The sequence below is a fragment of the Schistocerca americana genome, chromosome 5 (assembly GCF_021461395.2).
Source record: "Schistocerca americana isolate TAMUIC-IGC-003095 chromosome 5, iqSchAmer2.1, whole genome shotgun sequence".
NCBI lineage: Eukaryota > Metazoa > Arthropoda > Insecta > Orthoptera > Acrididae > Schistocerca > Schistocerca americana.
Genome location: NC_060123.1, coordinates 510302667 through 510326056, shown reverse-complemented (window position 1 = coordinate 510326056; position 23390 = coordinate 510302667). Strand labels below are relative to the sequence as shown.

The 23390-nt window shown below is 43.9% G+C and overlaps 1 protein-coding gene across 2 annotated transcripts in view; it reads right to left on the bottom strand.

Annotated features, from left to right (window-relative positions):
* Nucleotides 1-23390, bottom strand: part of LOC124616191 (angiogenic factor with G patch and FHA domains 1) — a 274594-nt gene that overhangs the window by 205713 nt on the left and 45491 nt on the right. The gene's annotated exons all lie outside the window — the stretch shown is intronic.

Below are 23390 nucleotides of genomic sequence, written 5' to 3'. Positions count from 1 at the left end.
TACAGCTTGAAAGGTCACTAAAAATCGTGAAACTGTTTCATATGGTACAACCTTGTGTGTTAGTACCTTTAAACAGATTTCCAGCTGGTAATAAATACATATTCAAGATGATAGAGCATAGAAATACAGCACAGGAATTAGTGGATGGGTGAACTGGAGGAAACTGAGCGGAGTACTGTGTGATGAGAAGGTTAGCTGCAGAATGAAAGGAAAGCTTTACAAGTCTGTGGTGAGGCCTGTGATGCTGTATAGTGCAGAAACTTTACCAATTACAAAAGGCCAAGAGAAAAAGACGGAAGTGACAGAAATGAGAATGTTAAGGTGGATGAGTGGGGTGACACAAAAGGATAGACTAAGGAGTGAGTACATTAGGGGAACAGTGAAAGTGGGGCCCATAGGGAAGAAGATCCAAGAAAGTAGGCTAAGATGGTATGGACATGAGCAGGGAAGAGGGGAGTACTAAGTGGGGAGAAGAGTTGAAGCCCTAGAAATCAAAGGGTCAAGGAGAAGAGGAAGACTGAAACTGAGATGGGAAGATAAGGTACCAGGGGACCTATGGGAGAAAGGATGGCTCAGAGAAGAAGCACTGGAAGGCATTTATGGAAGAGAAGGATCCAGCAAATCAATGCTGACCCCACATGACATGGGGAAAGGCTGTGATGATGATGCTGAAGATGATGATGATGATGATGACAGATCATTTTTTGAGATATCTAGTAAGGGCTGCAATTCTGGATCAGAAAGCTAGTACCACTACACAGGTGATGGTAAAATAACTGGTTACTAAAGGTTGGTGTATCAGAGAGGATAATCACAGATCAAGGGACTAACTTTGTGTCCAATCTTATGAAACAAGTTATGTCACCTATTGTGAATCAAGAAGTTACGCAGCAACCTGTTCCATCTTTAAGGGAATGGATGAATGGAAAGAGTTCATTGCACAATATCAAGAACACTACGCCATTATGTGAATAGCAAACATGTAGACTGGGATACGTATCTAAATTTTGTACTTAGCATGTATAATTCAAAAGTTCTGGGTGTATGGGTGGACAATTCCATCACCTTTTGATATGATTCAACCAAAACCAGTGACACAAGGTAACCAGAAAACAGATTGGTCAGATGAAACAAGTCTGTGGATGGCCAATCTATGTCTAACAGGTGAGGCTAAAATGTATATAATGTATCACAAGACGCTTAGCGAAGTGCACACATTCGAACAATTAGTGGAGGGTTTACAGCAGAATTACCATAAACAGAACAGTGCTATATCTTTAAGAGAGAAGTTGAATGGATTAGTGCAGAAAGGCATTGAAACTGTTGAAACCTTAGAATTCAAAAAGTGAACACCTAGACATATGAGTTGACACAAAATCCAGAAGAGGATCAAGTCATACTCAGAGAAGAAGAAAATAGTGCCAGGTGGTTACGAGAGGTGTGGCAAAGGATAAAACATGCCAACACTAAGGCTTTGAAAAACCTGGAGCATGTTTGGAAATGTTTAAGTAAAACACCGCAATACAGGATAAAGAAGTAGGTATTGCTAACAAACCCTTATACCCCAAAGGGCAAAACAAACATGTTCTTATCATAGTATCAAGGACTGTACAATATCATCAAAATGACTTCACAAGTAAATACAAAACTACAACTACAGGACATAATCTTCCTTTAAAAAGCCTTAGATTCCATTCAACTACACTCTTTAGATGAACTGATAATCTCAGAAAAGAGACAAACATCAGTTGAACAGATGCTAAAACATGTAAACCAGTATCATGAGAAACACAAGTAAATATAATACAGTAACTGTTAGTGTGACCACAAGTGTTATCCCAATTCTGTAGTCCACATCAGCAAAGTGAAGGCATTTAAAGAAGTGATTGATGCATTACTGCAGGTTCCTTCCCCATTACCAGAAAAGGAGAAGTTGACTTTAGAAAGGAAAACCACATGAATTTTGTATCTAACGAAAAATAAAGTACGTCTACATGTTTTGTACTTTACGTGTACATGGGTCATGTTGGGATATATGTTAGGGTAATTTGGTTAACATTACTTTTCATTTGCTTGTCTTTCATTCTGGATACATAGACTAGTCCAAAGGAGGGGGAGGATTAATGATAATTCCTTTTCTCTTATATTGTGTACCAATGACGATGTCCAGATATATAGCCTTCTTTTATCACATACTTACTGTTAAAATTGGCACTGACTGAGCTAGTTTCTGCTTCACCATACAATTTCCAGTAATAGGCATAAACACATGATAATGATGTTTTATGATCCACCCACAACAAATTAAATGGGACACCATCAATAAAACACTCACAAAGTGTTATTGACATCAGATCAAAAAGATGATCATATACTTATGTGCACAGCAGATCTAAACAATACCATTAGAGAGAGTGTTACCATTTGTCCAGCCAAGGTAGATCAGACTAATGAACAGGCATGTGAAATGCACCTATTTCTTGGGGAAATGGAAGCAGTGTAGTGTAAACTGGAACTATTATGCCGCAACCATATTTCCAGAAAATTATGTGTCACCATTAACAGTGACTGCCAACTGTTACATAGGCAGAAAATTGAAAGGGATGACAAAATTAGAATTGTGAAATAGCAGATTACTAATCAATGGATCCAAATGAGACATAGTTGGAACACAGTTTCATCTTCCAGCTACCATCACAGCAACTATGATTACCTCTTCTCCACCTATGCTGTATCGGCCGGAAGAATGATTAGACACATTACCCATACAGGACATAATCTTCCTTTAAAAAGCCTTAGATTCCATTCAGTTACACTCTTTAGATGAACTGATAATCTCAGAAAAGAGACAAACATCAGTTGAACAGATGCTAAAACATGTAAACCAGTATCATGAGAAACACAAGTAAATATAATACAGTAACTGTTAGTGTGACCACAAGTGTTATCCCAATTCTAGTACTTATTTGTGCAATTCATTTCTGCTTAAAACACAGAATATCCTGTCCAACTGAATCACCAATACATCAGTTACCCAGGGAAAAGATACATACTAGTGATAAGAATTAAGTACAGAAACTGTAAAGAGCTTTAATAGTAGGAAAACAGAACAGAAGGGCAATGAAAAGTTGGATAGTTAACTCAGACTAAAATTGAGAACTTTATAGTTCAGCTCAAGAAGCACCCAATGGGATTCAACTCGAAGTAATAGCAAATTGTAAATACAAAACATGTACAGACTAGTTTAGTAATGGATAGTGAAAGTAAAATTCGAGACAAATTTCTTAAAGAAGGGGGGAACGTTACACTACAGAGTAGAAAAGGGAAAGAAATTAAAAGTTTCTTAAGTTCATGATAGGATAGCCACAGACAATGCCACGCAGAGGTGGTGACATAGCTACACAGCAGAAAGAAACAATCAACACTGTAAGTTGGTCACATATGTGAACTCACATTGCTACATCAGCAGCAATTGTCAGGCACAAATCACACATTCAACAACATATCCATTGAGAAACAGAAAGAGAGAGATAAAGAGAGGGAGAGAGAGAGAGAGAGAGAGAGATTTGGTAGCTCTTGTGATGTGAAGCGGAAAGCTTTAGCTCAGACACAATAACATCTTTCAGAGACTTGACAGCCCAGTTAACAGCCTGTAACAAATTGTTAAACAAACACAATGGAATGAGTACTGCTGACCACTAGTAAAGAAGTGTGCCACATTTGGTCATAATGAACAGAGCCTCACATCATTACCTCCCAACTGACTCCATAAATACCACTGTTCTCCAGCTCTCAGTTCAGTTGGTCATTAGGACTGATGGTGTTCATGCCAAAGCACTCAGTTCAATGATTACTATGGTGTAGTGGCATCCATGTTTTAGTTGTTCTAACACTTGTCCTGAACATGCTCCTTGCCATTCCTGAGATGATAGCATCCAAGTAATCATCACTTGCCAGTCATGAGACTTTGCATTGGCCCCCACCTACCACACTGTTGATGGGGAGACTGAGGGTCTTCCAACACCAGTACACAACGTGGTGCATGTCGCACTGACATCATCGTCATTGCTACGTGTCATCCAATGCCTCTGTTCTTGATCACTGCTGCAGGCACTTCCAGCTACCAGGGCTTATCTGTCCAATGGGGCCAGAATCAGCTGACTGCATGAGTTCCAACATTGCAGTATATCCCATGGGTCATCATGTGTCACCATCATCTACTCGAGTGGAATTGAGGATGCTCTAACAGTGTGGAGCACATAACCATGCTACAGCTTTGCCTGCAGACTGCCAGACAGCAGTGCACAAGTCTCAGTCAAATTGCTGGTGTATCAGCCTTGGTGACTGGCCAGTCATGCCAACAACAGGAGTCAGTGGAATTTCACCATATCACTAGCACAAGGCATCAGCTAAGGCTGACGAGAAGGCATAGAATTGTAAATCTGAAGGAATAAATGTTAACTTACTAGGCACATTTCATTAGCACTGAAAAACGCTCTACAGGTTCCACAACACCATCCTGGCAACAGATAAGTGTCTTCACTTGGGCCCCTACATAAGGTGAGTCTAATCATGTATAAATCAAAAATTGGTATGCATGGGCAGAGTTTTGCTAGGTTACTTGAAATTCATAGTGAATTATCCACAAAAAAGTAAAATCCAACAATGGAAAGTCCAGTATGGCATAAGAAGAGAATATGGAAAGGATAGATTGCTACTCACCATATAGAGGAGGTGTTTAGCTGCAGACAGGCACAATGACAGTCACTGATAAAATACACACACACACACACACACACACACACACGTCTGCAACTCAATGCCTCCTCTAAACAGTGAATAGCAATCTATCCTTTTCATGTTGTTGTCACTACATAAATAAGTAAGACATCCACAACAACAAGTACAATTTTAGTCTATGTACCGCCGAAGCAAGCACAACAAAATTTTAAAGAATTAATTTCAATGAAGAAAACTGAGAAACACTATGGTTAATTTCACATTCAACACTCGGGCACCTTTGGTGTCACTGGAATCCCCTGGTGGCCCGGATGTCACTGCAGCTTCCGATATGCAACATCTGACCGGTCTGTCCTCACTCCAGAGTGGGTGGCAAACAGTGGTGGGTTCACGTGTCACTGGGCGGAAGATGAAAGAGGGAGCAGGCTATGCAGCTGGCTCCCTATGTCTTAGCAACAGGTACAAGGTGCTTCCCAGGGTTGATGATAACTCTGAGCCAGCACAGGATGCCTCTCCTGTTGGGCCAGTGGTCAATTTTCCTGCCCAGTCTAGACAAGTACAGAGGGTGGGTATGCTAGTCATTGGGAGCTACAATGTTAGGCAGGTAATGGAGCCCCTCAGGGAGATAGTAGGCAAGGTGGGAAAGAATTCCAGTGTGCATTCGGTATGTTTGCCAGGAGGTCTCATTTGCGATGTGGAGGAGGCCCTGCCAGTGGCTATCGTGCGCATTGGGTGCAACCAGCTGCATGTAGTGGCACATGTCAGCACAAATGACGCCTGCCACCTGAGGCCATCCTCAGCTCCTTTCGGCGGCTGGCTGATTTGGTGAAGGCATCTAGCAACACACGCAGAGTGCAGGCTAAGCTGTCTATTTGTAGCATCGTACCCATGGTTGATTGTGGTCTCTGGTTTGAATCAGAGTGGAAGGTCTAAACCATAGGCTCATATGGCTCTGCGACGGTTGTTGTTGTTGTTGTTGTTGTTGTTGTTGTTGTTGTGGTCTTCAGTCCTGAGACTGGTTTGATGCAGCTCTCCATGCTACTCTATCCTGTGCAAGCTTCTTCATCTCCCAGTACCTACTGCAACCTACATCCTTCTGAATCTGCTTAGTGTATTCATCTCTTGGTCTCCCTCTACGATTTTTACCCTCCACGCTGCCCTCCAATGCTAAATTTGTGATCCCTTGATGCCTCAAAACGTGTCCTACCAACCGATCCCTTCTTCTAGTCAAGTTGTACCACAAACTTCTCTTCTCCCCAATCCTATTCAATCGGTATCGGATACAAATTTCTCGACCTCTGCTATAAGGTGCAGAATTATTGGGATTCCCTTAATAGGTCAGGCATGCACTGCACGCAGGAAGTGGCTACTAGAGTAGCAGAGTACGTGTGGCATGCACTAGGGGCTTTTTTAGGTTAGAGAACACCTCCCTTGGGAGCAAACACGGTTTACCTGTTAAATCAGCCACAGCAACCTCAGAGAGTCTGGGTTCTGGCAGTTCAGAGATAGAAAAGATTAATATGATTTCAGTAAACTGCAGGAGCATCCAAGGAAAGGTCCCAAAATTAGTATCGTTTATTGAAGGTTATAATGCACAGATAGTATTGGAAACAAAAAGCTGGTTGAAGCCAGATGTCAATGACAGTGAAATCCTAAGTTCAGACTGGAATGTTTATCGTAAGGATAGGTTAGTCGCCAATGGTGGCGGCGTGTTTACTGCAGTAAATAATGCAATAAAATCTAGCGAATTTATCACGGATTCTAAATGTGAATTAATCTGGATGAAACTGAGTATCGGATGCTTTTATAGACCACCTGGGTCAGGATCTGGAGTTGTAGCGCGCTTCAGACAGAGATTGCAGATAACCATTAGTAATTTTTCTGATCATGCCATTGTAATAGGGGGTGACTTCAACTTGCCTGGTATAGATTGGGAATGTTATGTCATCAAAATTGGTGCCAGAGACAGGGAATCGTGTGGCATTGTTCTGGATGTCTTGTCCGAAAATTACCTCGAGCAGGTTGTTAGAGAACCAACTCATCAGGTAACGTTTTAGACCTCCTGGAAACAAACAGACCTGAACTTATTAAATCAGTTAATGTAGAGGAAGGTATCAGTGATCATAAAGCTGTGACAGCATCTATGACAATCGGTCCTACAAGGAATGTTAAGAAAGGTAGGAAGATATATTTGCTCAGCAAGGGTGACAGGATACATTTCTGAATATCTCAGTACTCAGCATCAAATATTCAGTGATGAGGATGAAGATGTAGAGAACAAATGGAAAAAATTCAAAGGCATCGTTCAATATGCCCTAGATAAGAATGTTCCAAGTAAAGTTTTAAGGGATGGGAAAGATCCACCATGGTTCAATAGCCTTGTTAGAAAAGTGCTACGTAAACAAAGAGCACTTCATCTCACATTCAAGAGAAGTAAAAACCTAGCTGATAAACTAAAGCTGAATGAAGCAAATATGAGTGTAAGGAGAGCAATAAGAGAGGCGTTCAATGATTTTGAAAGTAAGACGTTGTCAACCGACCTGAGTAAAAACCCTAAGAGATTTTAGTTGTATGTAAAATCAGTAAATGGGTCAAAATTATCTATTCATTCTCTCAGCGACCACACCAGCACTGAAACGGAAGATAACAGAGAGAAGGCCGAAATACTGAATTTGATCTTCCAAAGTTGTTTCACCACAGAAGATCGTAACACTGTCCCTCCTTTCAATTGTCGTGCGAATGTCGAAATGGATCACGGAATTGAAAAGCAGCTCAATCGCTTAGTAGTGGAAAGACTTCGGGACCAGATGAGATACCTATAAGATTCCTTAAAGATTATGCAAAAGAACTTGCTCCCCTTCGAGCACTAATTTATCATAGATCATTTGAGCAATGAAAGGTACCTAATGACTGGAAAAAAAGCAGGTCATTCCCATTTTTAAGAAAGCCGTAAGATAGACTGACACAATTATAGACCTATATCATTGATGTTAATCTGTTGTAGAATTATGGAACATGTTTAATGTTCAAGAATTATGATGTTCTTGAAAAATGAACATCTCTTCTATAAAAATCAACATGGATTACGCAAACACAGATCCTGCGAAGCTCAGATCACTCTGTTCCAGTGTGCTCCCTGCCGCCGTTGGATAAGCAGCTGCAGCAGCAAGTCGTATACTCCTAGCTCACTCATTTGTTACATAGTTTAATTCTTAATTTCTTTGCGTGTTTTTGGTACTTGCATTGTTTAATTCATAAATTTCGAGGGTATTATAGTATTTGAGAGTTGTAGCATCGCGTTTTAGTACCTGAATAGTGTAAATTCGCGTAGTCGTTTGTCTACTGTTTTGTTTTGAACGGCCAGTGTCGGTTGGTCGCAGTCAGTGTGCTCCCTGCCGCCGTTGGATAAGCAGCTGAGCAGCAAGTCGTATACTCCTAGCTCACTCATTTGTTACATAGTTTAATTCTTAATTTCTTTGCGTGTTTTTGGTTCTTGCATTGTTTAATTCATAAATTTCGGGCGTATTATAGTATTTGAGAGTGTAGCATCGTGTTTTAGTACCTGAATAGTGTAATTTCGCTTAGTCTCCTTCCGCCGCCGAGCAGTGTCAGCAGTGCGCAAGTAGCAGCATTACTGCATTTACTAGGCAATCTTGTATTTTAATAACCGTTTAAATTTTGTCGATTTGTTTGCGCTCTCTGTAGATTAGTTCAGACGTTCTTAGCAAAACAGTTTTTAGCATGGATAGGGACTGCAACTGCTGTGTTCGGATGCAGGCTGAGTTGGCATCCCTTTGCTCCCAGCTTCAGGCAGTGTTGGCTTCGGTCACACAGCTTGAGGCTGTTGCCAATGGGCATCACTGTGGGGGTCGGGATGGGGGTTTGTCGGGGACGGCCAGCTCGTCCCACGCATCCCCTGATCGGACTACGACTGTGGTTGCCCGGGATACTGCCCGCATTGAGGCTGATCCCTCACCTGTGGTAGAGTGGGAGGTCGTTTCAAGGTGTGGCAGGGGGCGAAAGACATTCCGGAGGGCTGAACGGAAAGCCTCTCCAGTTTGTCTGACGAACCGGTTTCAGGCTCTGTCTCAGGCTGATACTGATCTTCGGCCTGACATGGCTGCTTGTCCTGTTCCAGAGGTTGCCCCTCAGTCTGCAAGATCCGGGCAGTCGCAGAGGGTGGGCTTACTGGTAGTTGGGAGCTCCAACGTCAGGCGCGTAATGGGGCCCCTTAGGGAAATGGCAGCAAGAGAGGGGAAGAAAACCAATGTGCACTCCGTGTGCATACCGGGGGGAGTCATTCCAGATGTGGAAAGGGTCCTTCCGGATGCCATGAAGGGTACAGGGTGCACCCACCTGCAGGTGGTCGCTCATGTTGGCACCAATGATGTGTGTCGCTATGGACCGGAGGAAATCCTCTCTGGCTTCCGGCGGCTATCTGATTTGGTGAAGACTGCCAGTCTCGCTAGCGGGATGAAAGCAGAGCTCACCATCTGCAGCATCGTCGACAGGACTGACTGCGGACCTTTGGTACACAGCCGAGTGGAGGGTCTGAATCAGAGGCTGAGACGGTTCTGCGACCGTGTGGGCTGCAGATTCCTCGACTTGCGCCATAGGGTGGTGGGGTTTCGGGTTCCGCTGGATAGGTCAGGAGTCCACTACACGCAACAAGCGGCTACACGGGTAGCAGGGGTTGTGTGGCGTGGGCTGGGCGGCTTTTTAGGTTAGATGGCCTTGGGCAAGTACAGGAAGGGCAACAGCCTCAACGGGTGCGGGGCAAAGTCAGGACATGCGGGGACCAAGCAGCAATCGGTATTGTAATTGTCAACTGTCGAAGCTGCGTTGGTAAAGTACCGGAACTTCAAGCGCTGATAGAAAGCACCGAAGCTGAAATCGTTATAGGTACAGAAAGCTGGCTTAAGCCAGAGATAAATTCTGCCGAAATTTTTACAAAGGTACAGACGGTGTTTAGAAAGGATAGATTGCATGCAACCGGTGGTGGAGTGTTCATCGCTGTTAGTAGTAGTTTATCCTGTAGTGAAGTAGAAGTGGATAGTTCCTGTGAATTATTATGGGTGGAGGTTACACTAAACAACCGAACTAGGTTAATAATTGGCTCCTTTTACCGACCTCCCGACTCAACAGCATTAGTGGCAGAACAACTGAGAGATAATTTGGAATACATTTCACATAAATTTTCTCAGCATGTTATAGTCTTAGGTGGAGATTTCAATTTACCAGATATAGACTGGGACACTCAGATGTTTAGGACGGGTGGTAGGGACAGAGCATCGAGTGACATTATACTGAGTGCACTATCCGAAAATTACCTCGAGCAATTAAACAGAGAACCGACTCGTGGAGATAACATATTGGACCTACTGATAACAAACAGACCCGAACTTTTCGAATCTGTATGTACAGAACAGGGAATCAGTGATCATAAGCCCGTTGCAGCATCCCTGAATATGGAAGTTAATAGGAATATAAAAAAAGGGAGGAAGGTTTATCTGTTTAGCAAGAGTAATAGAAGGCAGATTTCAGACTACCTAACAGATCAAAACGAAAATTTCTGTTCCGACACTGACAATGTTGAGTGTTTATGGAAAAAGTTCAAGGCAATCGTAAAATGCGTTTTAGACAGGTACGTGCCGAGTAAAACTGTGAGGGACGGGATAAACCCACCGTGGTACAACAACAAAGTTAGGAAACTACTGCGAAAGCAAAGAGAGCTCCACTCCAAGTTTAAACGCAGCCAAAACCTCTCAGACAAACAGAAGCTAAACGATGTCAAAGTTAGCGTAAGGAGGGCTATGCGTGAAGCGTTCATTGAATTCGAAAGTAAAATTCTATGTACCGACTTGACAGAAAATCCTAGGAAGTTCTGGTCTTACGTTAAATCAGTAAGTGGCTCGAAACAGCATATCCAGACACTACGGGATGATGATGGCATTGAAACAGAGGATGACACGCGTAAAGCTGAAATACTAAACACCTTTTTCCAAAGCTGTTTCACAGAGGAAGACCGCACTGCAGTTCCTTCTCTAAATCCTCGCACAAACGAAAAAATGGCTGACATCGAAATAAGTGTCCAAGGAATAGAAAAGCAACTGGAATCACTCAATAGAGGAAAGTCCACTGGACCTGACGGGATACCAATTCGATTCTACACAGAGTACGCGAAAGAACTTGCCCCCCTTCTAACAGCCGTGTACCGCAAGTCTCTAGAGGAACGGAGGGTTCCAAATGATTGGAAAAGAGCACAGATAGTCCCAGTCTTCAAGAAGGGTCGTCGAGCAGATGCGCAAAACTATAGACCTATATCTCTTACGTCGATCTCTTGTAGAATTTTAGAACATGTTTTTTGCTCGCGTATCATGTCATTTCTGGAAACCCAGAATCTACTATGTAGGAATCAACATGGATTCCGGAAACAGCGATCGTGTGAGACCCAACTCGCCTTATTTGTTCATGAGACCCAGAAAATATTAGATACAGGCTCCCAGGTAGATGCTATTTTTCTTGACTTCCGGAAGGCGTTCGATACAGTTCCGCACTGTCGCCTGATAAACAAAGTAAGAGCCTACGGAATATCAGACCAGCTGTGTGGCTGGATTGAAGAGTTTTTAGCAAACAGAACACAGCATGTTGTTATCAATGGAGAGACGTCTACAGACGTTAAAGTAACCTCTGGCGTGCCACAGGGGAGTGTTATGGGACCATTGCTTTTCACAATATATATAAATGACTTAGTAGATAGTGTCGGAAGTTCCATGCGGCTTTTCGCGGATGATGCTGTAGTATACAGAGAAGTTGCTGCATTAGAAAATTGTAGCGAAATACAGGAAGATCTGCAGCGGATAGGCACTTGGTGCAGGGAGTGGCAACTGACCCTTAACATAGACAAATGTAATGTATTGCGAATACATAGAAAGAAGGATCCTTTATTGTATGATTATATGATAGCGGAACAAACACTGGTAGCAGTTACTTCTGTAAAATATCTGGGAGTATGCGTACGGAACGATTTGAAGTGGAATGATCATATAAAATTAATTGTTGGTAAGGCGGGTACCAGGTTGAGATTCATTGGGAGAGTGCTTAGAAAATGTAGTCCATCAACAAAGGAGGTGGCTTACAAAACACTCGTTCGACCTATACTTGAGTATTGCTCATCAGTGTGGGATCCGTACCAGGTCGGGTTGACGGAGGAGATAGAAAAGATCCAAAGAAGAGCGGCGCGTTTCGTCACCGGGTTATTTGGTAACCGTGATAGCGTTACGGAGATGTTTAATAAACTCAAGTGGCAGACTCTGCAAGAGAGGCGCTCTGCATCGCGGTGTAGCTTGCTGTCCGGGTTTCGAGAGGGTGCATTTCTGGATGAGGTATCGAATATATTGCTTCCCCCTACTTATACCTCCCGAGGAGATCACGAATGTAAAATTAGAGAGATTAGAGCGCGCACGGAGGCTTTCAGACAGTCGTTCTTCCCGCGAACCATACGCGACTGGAACAGGAAGGGAGGTAATGACAGTGGCACGTAAAGTGCCCTCCGCCACACACCGTTGGGTGGCTTGCGGAGTATCAATGTAGATGTAGATGTAGATGTAGAGATCCACAGCGTAGTGGACAACAGCACTTAGATTGATGCCGTGTTCCTTGATTTCAGTAAGGCATTTGACATCGTCCCACATTGCCTTTTAATGAAAAAAATATGAGCTTATGGAGAATTAGAGCAGACCTGTGATTGGATTCAAGACTTTCTTGCAGACAGAACTCAGCAGGTCACTCTTAACAGAACTAAATCAACAGGTGTAAAGGTAATAACTGGAGTACCACAGAGAAGTGTGATAGGACCGTTCCTATTCACAATATATGTACATGATCTATTATAGAAAGCGTCGGATGCTCTTTAAGGCTATTCGCAGATGATGCAGTTGTTTAAAGCAAAGTAGCAACACCAAAAGATAGTAAGAATTTGAAGAACGACCTGCAGGGAATTACAAACAATTCTGTTGGAAGAACATCCACAACTGAGCGTTATAGCAAAGGTTGAAAATACTGCTTCAGTTGTAAATTACTTTATTTTCACACGACCAGTTTCAGACTGTTACAAGCCCATCCTCAGGTGTTGTACTGGCAATAGCAAAAGACGGGAAATAATTTTCACACGCCGCATATTGGGATGCAGTGTGTGAAAATTATCTCCCGTGTTTTGCTATTTCCAGTACGACACCTGAGGAATGGCTTGTAACAGTCTGAAACTGTTGTGTGAAAATAAAGTAATTTACAACTGAAGCATTATTTTCAACCTCAGCTGCAGAGAATTGATGAATGGTGCAGACTCTGGCAGTTGACCCTGAATGTAAATAAATGTAACACATTGTGCATACGTAAGAAAAGAAATCCACTACTGTACAGCTACACTATTGATGATAAACAGCTGGAGACAGCGTCTGCCGTAAAATATCTAGGCGTAATTATCCAGAGCAATCTTAAGTGGAATGACCAATAAAACAGATAGTGGGAAAAACAGACACCAGCCTCACATTCTTTGGGATCCCTGTCAGGTAGGACTGATAGAGGAGATAGAGAAGATCCAATGAAGAGTGGCGCATTTCGTCACAGGATCATTTAGCTGGCAAGAGAGCATTACAGAGATGCTAAACAAACTCCACTGGCAGACGTTACAAGAGAGATGTTGTGCGTCATGGAGAGATTTACTATTGAAATTTTGGGACAGCACTTTTCAGGAGGAGTCAGACAACATATTACTTTCCCCCACATAAAATCTTGCGTATTGACCACAGGGAGAAAATTCAAGAAATTAGAGCCAATACAGAGGCTTACCAACAATCATTCTTCCCATGAACTATTCACAAGTGGAACAGGGTTGGAGGGATCAGATAGTGGTACCAAAAGTACCCTTCACCACACATCATTAGGTGGCTTGTGGAGTATGATGTAGATGTAGGCGGCACAGATTACACAGAGTTATATGGTATTTCCAGAATGAGATTTTCACTCTGCAGCGGAGTGTGCGCTGATATGAAACTTCCTGGCAGATTAAAACTGTGTGCCCGACCGAGACTCGAACTCGGGACCTTTGCCTATCGCGGGCAAGTGCTCTACCAACTGAGCTACCGAAGTACGACTCACGCCCGGTACTCACAGTTTTACTTCTGCCAGTATCTCGTCTCCTACCTTCCAAACTTTACAGAAGCTCTCCTGCGAACCTTGCAGAACTAGCACTCCTGAAAGAAAGGATATAGCGGCGACATGGCTTAGCCACAGCCTGGGGGATGTTTCCAGAATGAGATTTTCACTCTGCAGCGGAGTGTGCGCTGATATGAAACTTCCTGGCAGATTAAAACTGTGTGCCCGACCGAGACTCGAACTCGGGACCTTTGCCTATCGCGGGCAAGTGCTCTACCAACTGAGCTACCGAAGTACGACTCACGCCCGGTACTCACAGCTTTACTTCTGCCAGTATCTCGTCTCCTACCTTCCAAACTTTACAGAAGCTCTCCTGCGAACCTTGCAGAACTAGCACTCCTGAAAGAAAGGATATAGCGGCGACATGGCTTAGCCACAGCCTGGGGGATGTTTCCAGAATGAGATTTTCACTCTGCAGCGGAGTGTGCGCTGATATGAAACTTCCTGGCAGATTAAACCTGTGTGCCCAACCGAGACTCGAACTCGGGACCTTTGCCTATCGCGGGCAAGTGCTCTACTAACTGAGCTACCGAAGTACGACTCACGCCCGGTACTCACAGCTTTACTTCTGCCAGTATCTCGTCTCCTACCTTCCAAACTTTACAGAAGCTCTCCTGCGAACCTTGCAGAACTAGCACTCCTGAAAGAAAGGATATAGCGGAGACATGGCTTAGCCACAGCCTGGGGGATGTTTCCAGAATGAGATTTTCACTCTGCAGCGGAGTGTGCGCTGATATGAAACTTCCTGGAAGATTAAAACTGTGTGCCCGACCGACACTCGAACTCGGGACCTTTGCCTATCGCGGGCAAGTGCTCTACCAACTGAGCTACCGAAGTACGACTCACGCCCGTTACTCACAGCTTTACTTCTGCCAGTATCTCGTCTCCTACCTTCCAAACTTTACAGAAGCTCTTCTCCGAACCTTGCAGAACTAGCACTCCTGAAAGAAAGGATATAGCGGAGACATGGCTTAGCCACAGCCTGGGGGATGTTTCCAGAATGAGATTTTCACTCTGCAGCGGAGTGTGCGCTGATATGAAACTTCCTGGCAGATTAAAACTGTGTGCTCGACCGAGACTCGATCTCGGGACCTTTGCCTATCGCGGGCAAGTGCTCTACCAACTGAGCTACCGAAGTACGACTCACGCCCGGTACTCACAGCTTTACTTCTGCCAGTATCTCGTCTCCTACCTTCCAAACTTTACAGAAGCTCTCCTGCGAACCTTGCAGAACTAGCACTCCTGAAAGAAAGGATATAGCGGAGACATGGCTTAGCCACAGCCTGGGGGATGTTTCCAGAATGAGATTTTCACTCTGCAGCGGAGTGTGCGCTGATATGAAACTTCCTGACAGATTAAAACTGTGTGCCCGACCGAGACTCGAACTCGGGACCTTTGCCTATCGCGGGCAAAGTTTCATATCAGTGCACACTCCGCTGCAGAGTGAAAATCTCATTCTGGAAACATCCCCCAGGCTGTGGCTAAGCCATGTCTCCGCTATATCCTTTCTTTCAGGAGTGCTAGTTCTGCAAGGTTCGCAGGAGAGCTTCTGTAAAGTTTGGAAGGTAGGAGACGAGATACTGGCAGAAGTAAAGCTGTGAGTACCGGGCGTGAGTCGTACTTCGGTAGCTCAGTTGGTAGAGCACTTGCCCGCGATAGGCAAAGGTCCCGAGTTCGAGTCTCGGTCGGGCACACAGTTTTAATCTTCCAGGAAGTTTCATATCAGCGCACACTCCACTGCAGAGTGAAAATCTCATTCTGGAAACATCCCCCAGGCTGTGGCTAAGCCATGTCTCCGCTATATCCTTTCTTTCAGGAGTGCTAGTTCTGCAAGGTTCGCAGGAGAGCTTCTGTAAAGTTTGGAAGGTAGGAGACGAGATAGTGGCAGAAGTAAAGCTGTGAGTACCGGGCGTGAGTCGTACTTCGGTAGCTCAGTTGGTAGAGCACTTGCCCGCGATAGGCAAAGGTCCCGAGTTCGAGTCTCGGTCGGGCACACAGTTTTAATCTGCCAGGAAGTGTCATATCAGCGCACACTCCGCTGCAGAGTGAAAATCTCATTCTGGAAACATCCCCCAGGCTGTGGCTAAGCCATGTCTCCGCTATATCCTTTCTTTCAGGAGTGCTAGTTCTGCAAGGTTCGCAGGAGAGCTTCTGTAAAGTTTGGAAGGTAGGAGACGAGATACTGGCAGAAGTAAAGCTGTGAGTACCGGGCGTGAGTCGTACTTCGGTAGCTCAGTTGGTAGAGCACTTGCCCGCGATAGGCAAAGGTCCCGAGTTCGAGTCTCGGTCGGGCACACAGTTTTAATCTGCCAGGAAGTTTCATATCAGCGCACACTCCGCTGCAGAGTGAAAATCTCATTCTGGAAACATTCCCCAGGCTGTGGCTAAGCCATGTCTCCGCTATATCCTTTCTTTCAGGAGTGCTAGTTCTGCAAGGTTCGCAGGAGAGCTTCTGTAAAGTTTGGAAGGTAGGAGACGAGATACTGGCAGAAGTAAAGCTGTGAGTATCGGGCGTGAGTCGTACTTCGGTAGCTCAGTTGGTAGAGCACTTGCCCGCGATAGGCAAAGGTCCCGAGTTCGAGTCTCGGTCGGGCACACAGTTTTAATCTGCCAGGACGTTTCATATCAGCGCACACTCCGCTGCAGAGTGAAAATCTCATTCTGGAAACATCCCCCAGGCTGTGGCTAAGCCATGTCTCCGCTATATCCTTTCTTTCAGGAGTGCTAGTTCTGCAAGGTTCGCAGGAGAGCTTCTGTAAAGTTTGGAAGGTAGAAGACGAGATACTGGCAGAAGTAAAGCTGTGAGTACCGGGCGTGAGTCGTACTTCGGTAGCTCAGTTGGTAGAGCACTTGCCCGCGATAGGCAAAGGTCCCGAGTTCGAGTCTCGGTCGGGCACACAGTTTTAATCTGCCAGGAAGTTTCATATCAGCGCACACTCCGCTGCAGAGTGAAAATCTCATTCTGGAAACATCCCCCAGGCTGTGGCTAAGCCATGTCTCCGCTATATCCTTTCTTTCAGGAGTGCTAGTTCTGCAAGGTTCGCAGGAGAGCTTCTGTAAAGTTTGGAAGGTAGGAGACGAGATACTGGCAGAAGTAAAGCTGTGAGTACCGGGCGTGAGTCGTACTTCGGTAGCTCAGTTGGTAGAGCACTTGCCCGCGATAGGCAAAGGTCCCGAGTTCGAGTCTCGGTCGGGCACACAGTTTTAATCTTCCAGGAAGTTTCATATCAGCGCACACTCCACTGCAGAGTGAAAATCTCATTCTGGAAACATCCCCCAGGCTGTGGCTAAGCCATGTCTCCGCTATATCCTTTCTTTCAGGAGTGCTAGTTCTGCAAGGTTCGCAGGAGAGCTTCTGTAAAGTTTGGAAGGTAGGAGACGAGATAGTGGCAGAAGTAAAGCTGTGAGTACCGGGCGTGAGTCGTACTTCGGTAGCTCAGTTGGTAGAGCACTTGCCCGCGATAGGCAAAGGTCCCGAGTTCGAGTCTCGGTCGGGCACACAGTTTTAATCTGCCAGGAAGTTTCATATCAGCGCACACTCCGCTGCAGAGTGAAAATCTCATTCTGGAAACATCCCCCAGGCTGTGGCTAAGCCATGTCTCCGCTATATCCTTTCTTTCAGGAGTGCTAGTTCTGCAAGGTTCGCAGGAGAGCTTCTGTAAAGTTTGGAAGGTAGGAGACGAGATAGTGGCAGAAGTAAAGCTGTGAGTACCGGGCGTGAGTCGTACTTCGGTAGCTCAGTTGGTAGAGCACTTGCCCGCGATAGGCAAAGGTCCCGAGTTCGAGTCTCGGTTGGGCACACAGTTTTAATCTGCCAGGAAGTTTCTTATATGGTATTGTTGTACCAAGAACTCGATTGAGCTCGAGCCGCAATGCAGCTGTTAAATATACAAGACAACTTGCAGAAGTAGATTAAGGATCTTGAAGACACAATAGAAATCAAGGTAGATGAGAGACGTGCTACCAATTGCTGAGAGAAGACAGAGATTCATTAAAAAGACAGGCCGACAAAAATTAGTTGCAAGTCAAGCCTAGAATGAAAGTGCAAACTCCGTGGTTCTCGCCTAAAAAAACCGAATTATGGTTTTCAATGTTAGCATTTGTTCAGGGTGAAGTGATTGATAATGATGTAAAATTTGGGGTAGCAGTAAACAATTTGGACATCAGAGCTGCCACTATGGTCATAGACGTCATATTGAAATCACCGCAAAAACAACAGTATACACAGCAAAAGAAAATGCGAACTGATTGGTTGTGTAAGTCAGTAGAGCAACAAGTGCAGCAAGTATTGTGCAGTGAGCAGATAGGTAACAGAACACCATCAGAATTCTGGTGACGTTTATGAAGTATCGTCAGTAAAGAGGAGTTATCAGTTGCCACACTACGACATGTGTGGATGACACAGCTGCCAGTTATGGTGCAAGCAGCTGTTGTTACCTATGGCAGTACTGACATCAACGCAATAATTCTGGTTACAGACAAAGCGTATGCATCATTAGACAAGACACACCCATCAAGCACAATTAAATTGCATGCGGGAAGCAACATGCAAGAGATGGTGGCTATGCAAAGAAAGTAACACACAGACATTAACAGGCAGTACAAACACTTGAAACAGCAGACAGAAGTGTTGCAGAACTAGGTAGCGGCACTGGTAGAACATACAAACATTATACACTGACAAGACGCTGAAAGTAAAAATCAAAAGTATTATATGAACCAGCAAGATTCATCATGGTGGTATCATCGGTGTTTTGTGCTGGCAGATGTCTCCGAGACTATCCTGGGAGCGGATTTTATTTTCAAGAGGATACAGATAAACCTGAATGCAGCACAGATAAAAATGGATAGTGAGGTCATCACCGGATCTCTGGGCCAAAGTTCTGTGAGCACCTTGGGTAGTCGATTACAAGTAAACGCAGAGTTGCATAACACAGTACACCACATTAAGACCACACTAGGACAACTGGTCTCACAATGACTGAGAAAACTGGCTCCTGATGGTGTCATGGCAGCAAAGGTGGAGTTCGAAGATATGCTACAAACGGACATCATACGCAGGTCAGATAGCCCATGAGTATCCCCACTACACCTAGCAAAGAACAAGGATGGCACTTCGAGACCCTGTGGGGATATCGGGCCCTAGACAAACACACAATCCCAGATCAATACCCTGTCCAAATATTAAAGATTTCACAAATGTACTAGTGGGATCCACAATATTCAGCATAATCAATTATAAGAAGGCATATAACCAAATACCAGTGCCAAATGAAGACATACCAAAGACTGCTGTGATAACTCCACTTCAATTGTTTAAGTTTTTATAAATGCCCTTCGGATTAAAAACTGCTGTACAGACATGGCAATGTTTTCTGGATGAAGTCCTGAGAGGGCTCAATTTTTGCTTCACATACCTAGTAACATATTGGTATTTTCCAGAACTATCACAGAGCACGAAGAACACCTCCAAGTAGTCTTTGACTGAGTACATGACTATGGCATAGTGGCCAACAGACCAAAGTGTACTCTGCATCAGATGCACATAAATTTCCTTAGTTACGTTTTTTCAGTGTCTGGCACTTGACCTGTGAAAGATAAGATTGAAATCGTAAAGAACATTCCTTGCCTGACTGACTTTCATCAGCTAAAGAGAGTCCTAGGACTTGTAAATTTCTACTGGCGGCACTTACCAGGCAGCCCTTGAGTTTTTCTTCTGCAAGCTCATGGCATACCAAGTCAAATGGCACGATTTTGATCACAAGGTATTAGCCGCATATGAAGCAGTGTGGCACTCTTGCCGATACATCAAAGCCAGACCATTCATCATCTATATAGGCCACAAACCTATAACTTCCACCTTCCACACATAAAGACAACTGGTCCCCAAGACAATTTCAGCAACTTGAATTTATCAGGCACTTCAGTATAGACATTAGACACACAAGAAGGGTCAAAAATGTAGTGGGTGATTTTTTCATGGGTCGGTGCCATCTCCTATACGGTAGATTACAGGCAGCTGGTCGCAGCATAGGCTACCGATGCTCAGCTAAAAGAATATTTACACAGTGAATTAACAGGACTGCAATTCAACAGGTACAGACAGTAGGGGCTAAGGTAAAGATCTCATGTGATATGTCATAAGGCAAACCCAGATCTTTCGTACCAGATCCACTAAGCATAGCTGTTTTTGGTGGAATTCATGGTCTAGTTCATCCATGAGCATTAGGCTGCTGACAGAATGGTTCGTATGGCCCGGCATTAATAAGGATTACTACAGGTGAGCAAAATCATGTGTGGCATGTCAACAATGCAAGATGGGCAGGCACGTCCATAAGCAAGCGGGAGAGTTTCAGGAAACAACAGACCACTTCTACTTTGTTCACTTGGATATTATAGGACCGTGCCAGAGTCAGAAGGGTTCCGATACTTGCGGACAGCAATCGACCATTACACTCATTGGGCAGAGGCAGTACCCACACTGACATCTCGGCAGAGACAGTTGCAAAAGCTTTTTTAGCATCACAGGTAGCACATTTTGGCTGCCTGTCACACGTTACCACAGATCAGGGGTGACAGTTCGAATAAACATTGTTCTTTGAGCTGGCTAATCTTTGTGGATTCTGCCATCATCATAAAACTAGTTATCATCCAGGGAATAATGGAATGGTGGCACACTGGTACAGAACACTGAAAGCAGCTATAATGTGTTCCGAAGACAAATGGACCTCCGCATTGCCGCTACTACTGTTAGGCCTCTACACTATACATAAACAATATAAAGGGGATTCAACAGTGGAGATGGTATATGGGGAGAACATATGCCTGCCATCAGGAATTTTTATTTATTTATATATATATATATATATATATATATATATATATATATATATATATATATATATATATATATATATATATACACACACACACACACACACACACACACACACACCGATTATCCACCAGGCCTCAATCTCCGCTAATTTCAAGTTGCCGCCACTCATACCTCACCTGTCATTCAACAGCATCTTTGCCCCTGCAATTCTGCCTCGACTGACATCTCTGCCCAAACTCTTTGTCTTTAAATATGTCCATTCGCATGAATGGACACAGGCAGACAGTGTTTGTTGGTAACGAAGATCACCCTGTGGCTAAACATGCCTTGGTGCACGGCCACCACATCTTGGCACAGTGTTACACCATCCGGGTTATCTGGATACTTCCCACTAACACCAACCTGTCCGAACTCCGGAGATGGGAACTTGCTCTTCAATATATCCTCTCTTCCCGTTATCCACCAGGCCTCAATCTCCACTAATTTCAAGTTGCCGCCACTCATACCTCACCTGTCATTCAACAACATCTTTGCCCCTGCACTTCTGCCTCGACTGACATCTCTGCCCAAACTCTTTGTCTTTAAATATGTCTGCTTGTGTCTGTATATGTGTGGATGGATATGTGTGTGTGTGCGAATGTATACCCGTCCTTTTTTCCCCCTAAGGTAAGTCTTTCCGCTCCCGGGATTGGAATGACTCCTTACCCTCTCCCTTAAAACCCACATCCTTTCGTCTTTCCCTCTCCTTCCTTCTTTCCTGATGAGGCAACAGTTTGTTGCGAAAGCTTGAATTTTGTGTGTATGTTTGTGTGTCTGTCGACCTGCCAGCAATTTCATTTGGGTAAAAAGCCGCATTTTCAAATTCCGGCCATCACTAGCAACATGACATGGTGAAAGCAAGTTTTTTATAGCACAAAGATCTCAGCATATGCTCACATGCAATGCTGGGGACAGATGCAGCACATCCCCCTCTGTGACCACCATATGCAGGGCCATATAGAATCAAAAGATGTGACAAACATACAATGTAATGGCAAGCAACAGTCAGTGCCCCTAGGAAGGGTAAAGGCTGTGTATATACTGGCATAAGACAATGAATTGGTTCCAGAAAAGAAAGGGGAAACTATGCTCACAGCAGCAGAAAAAACAGAGCAAGTGGAGCAAATGAAACCCTCAATACAGCAAGCAGACCCAGAAGAAATGCCACAAAAGCCAGTGGTTCACACTGGGGCTTGTCGATGCATGCAGTACTAATACCCATGCATTCCAGGAGCTCCGCTATATCGTAGGGTAGGCTGTGTGGGAATCGCTGCACGGAGAACAGACCACACACAATGTATTTTGTGTGTCTGAAATGGACACTGTTAACAGTATGTCTACTCTTTGGAACTGGATACTACTCTTAGCCTTGTTAACTTTTAACAGTTTGTAACAGCGAGTTATATAAAAATAAAAATTCTCACCATAGTACCCTCAAGAGTGTTTTCATTGTCTAAAATGATAAGAATGCAGGATCACTACAATATTAGAGAGAGAGAGAGAGAGAGAGCTGTAGATAGTATATCACTGTGAACAGGGAAGTGACATCATTTCACAACACCATCAAGTCTGAATGTAAGTAGTGCTTAACACACTACCTCCTAGACCATTGCAGATCCACTCAAAACACCAATACAAAAGTGAGAAGTCCCTTTGCCTCTCAACAAGCCTTCTGTTTGCCAGCAGAGTTAACAGACTGGACACACAACTACTTTATAGAATAGGAATAAAACCTACATTTTTCATTTAGGATAAACTAAATAGACTTCATTTGATCTTCTCTAGACTTCCTTGAACATTTCCGCACTGCATAAGTTCATGATATTACGTGGGGTTGTAGAAACATATGCATAGTTCAAACAGTGTGTACCATAAAAGAACTAATAAAAGAGCATGACCATCATATACAACAAAAACATGACATCAGTGATAGTAGTGCAACCATGTGGGATGTAAAAAAGACATATATTTTGAACCGCTGCATGTCATAAATAAAGTATGTAACATTTCCAGAACAGAAATCTACAAGGTCACCACTGAAAACTATTTTCAACAGAGAAGACAGGTTTAGTGATTTTCATTACAGAAGAAAACTTGTTTGGCCTGCAGTACCAGCTGGCACATTTTAAATAATAACAATGGCCTACCAACAAGAATCTAGCAGACATCAAACTTTCCCAAAAGGGTGGGGTAGCTTAATTATATGTAGAAAAATAAAAAGAAAGGAAAGTAAGATTGTGTTTAACATCCCATCAAAACCAAGATCACTAGATACAGAGCACAAGCTCAGATTGGTAACTGTGTTAAATCAAAATGGATGCCATGTATTGGTAGTGATATAGCAGAATCAAGAAAGAGTAGTGAGCATGAATACAGAGCAGGACTAGTCCCCCACCCCAAGCAGTGTGCTGCACCCTGGCTAAACAGCAACACCGTGAAGGTGAAGGATGAGATAGTGACTAACATGCAATAGGTTATAGTTGTAAAAATGTAAGCAACTGGAACTTTTGCTATGATCTATCCAGCATATTGATTATCATGTTTGTAGTGCTGGTAA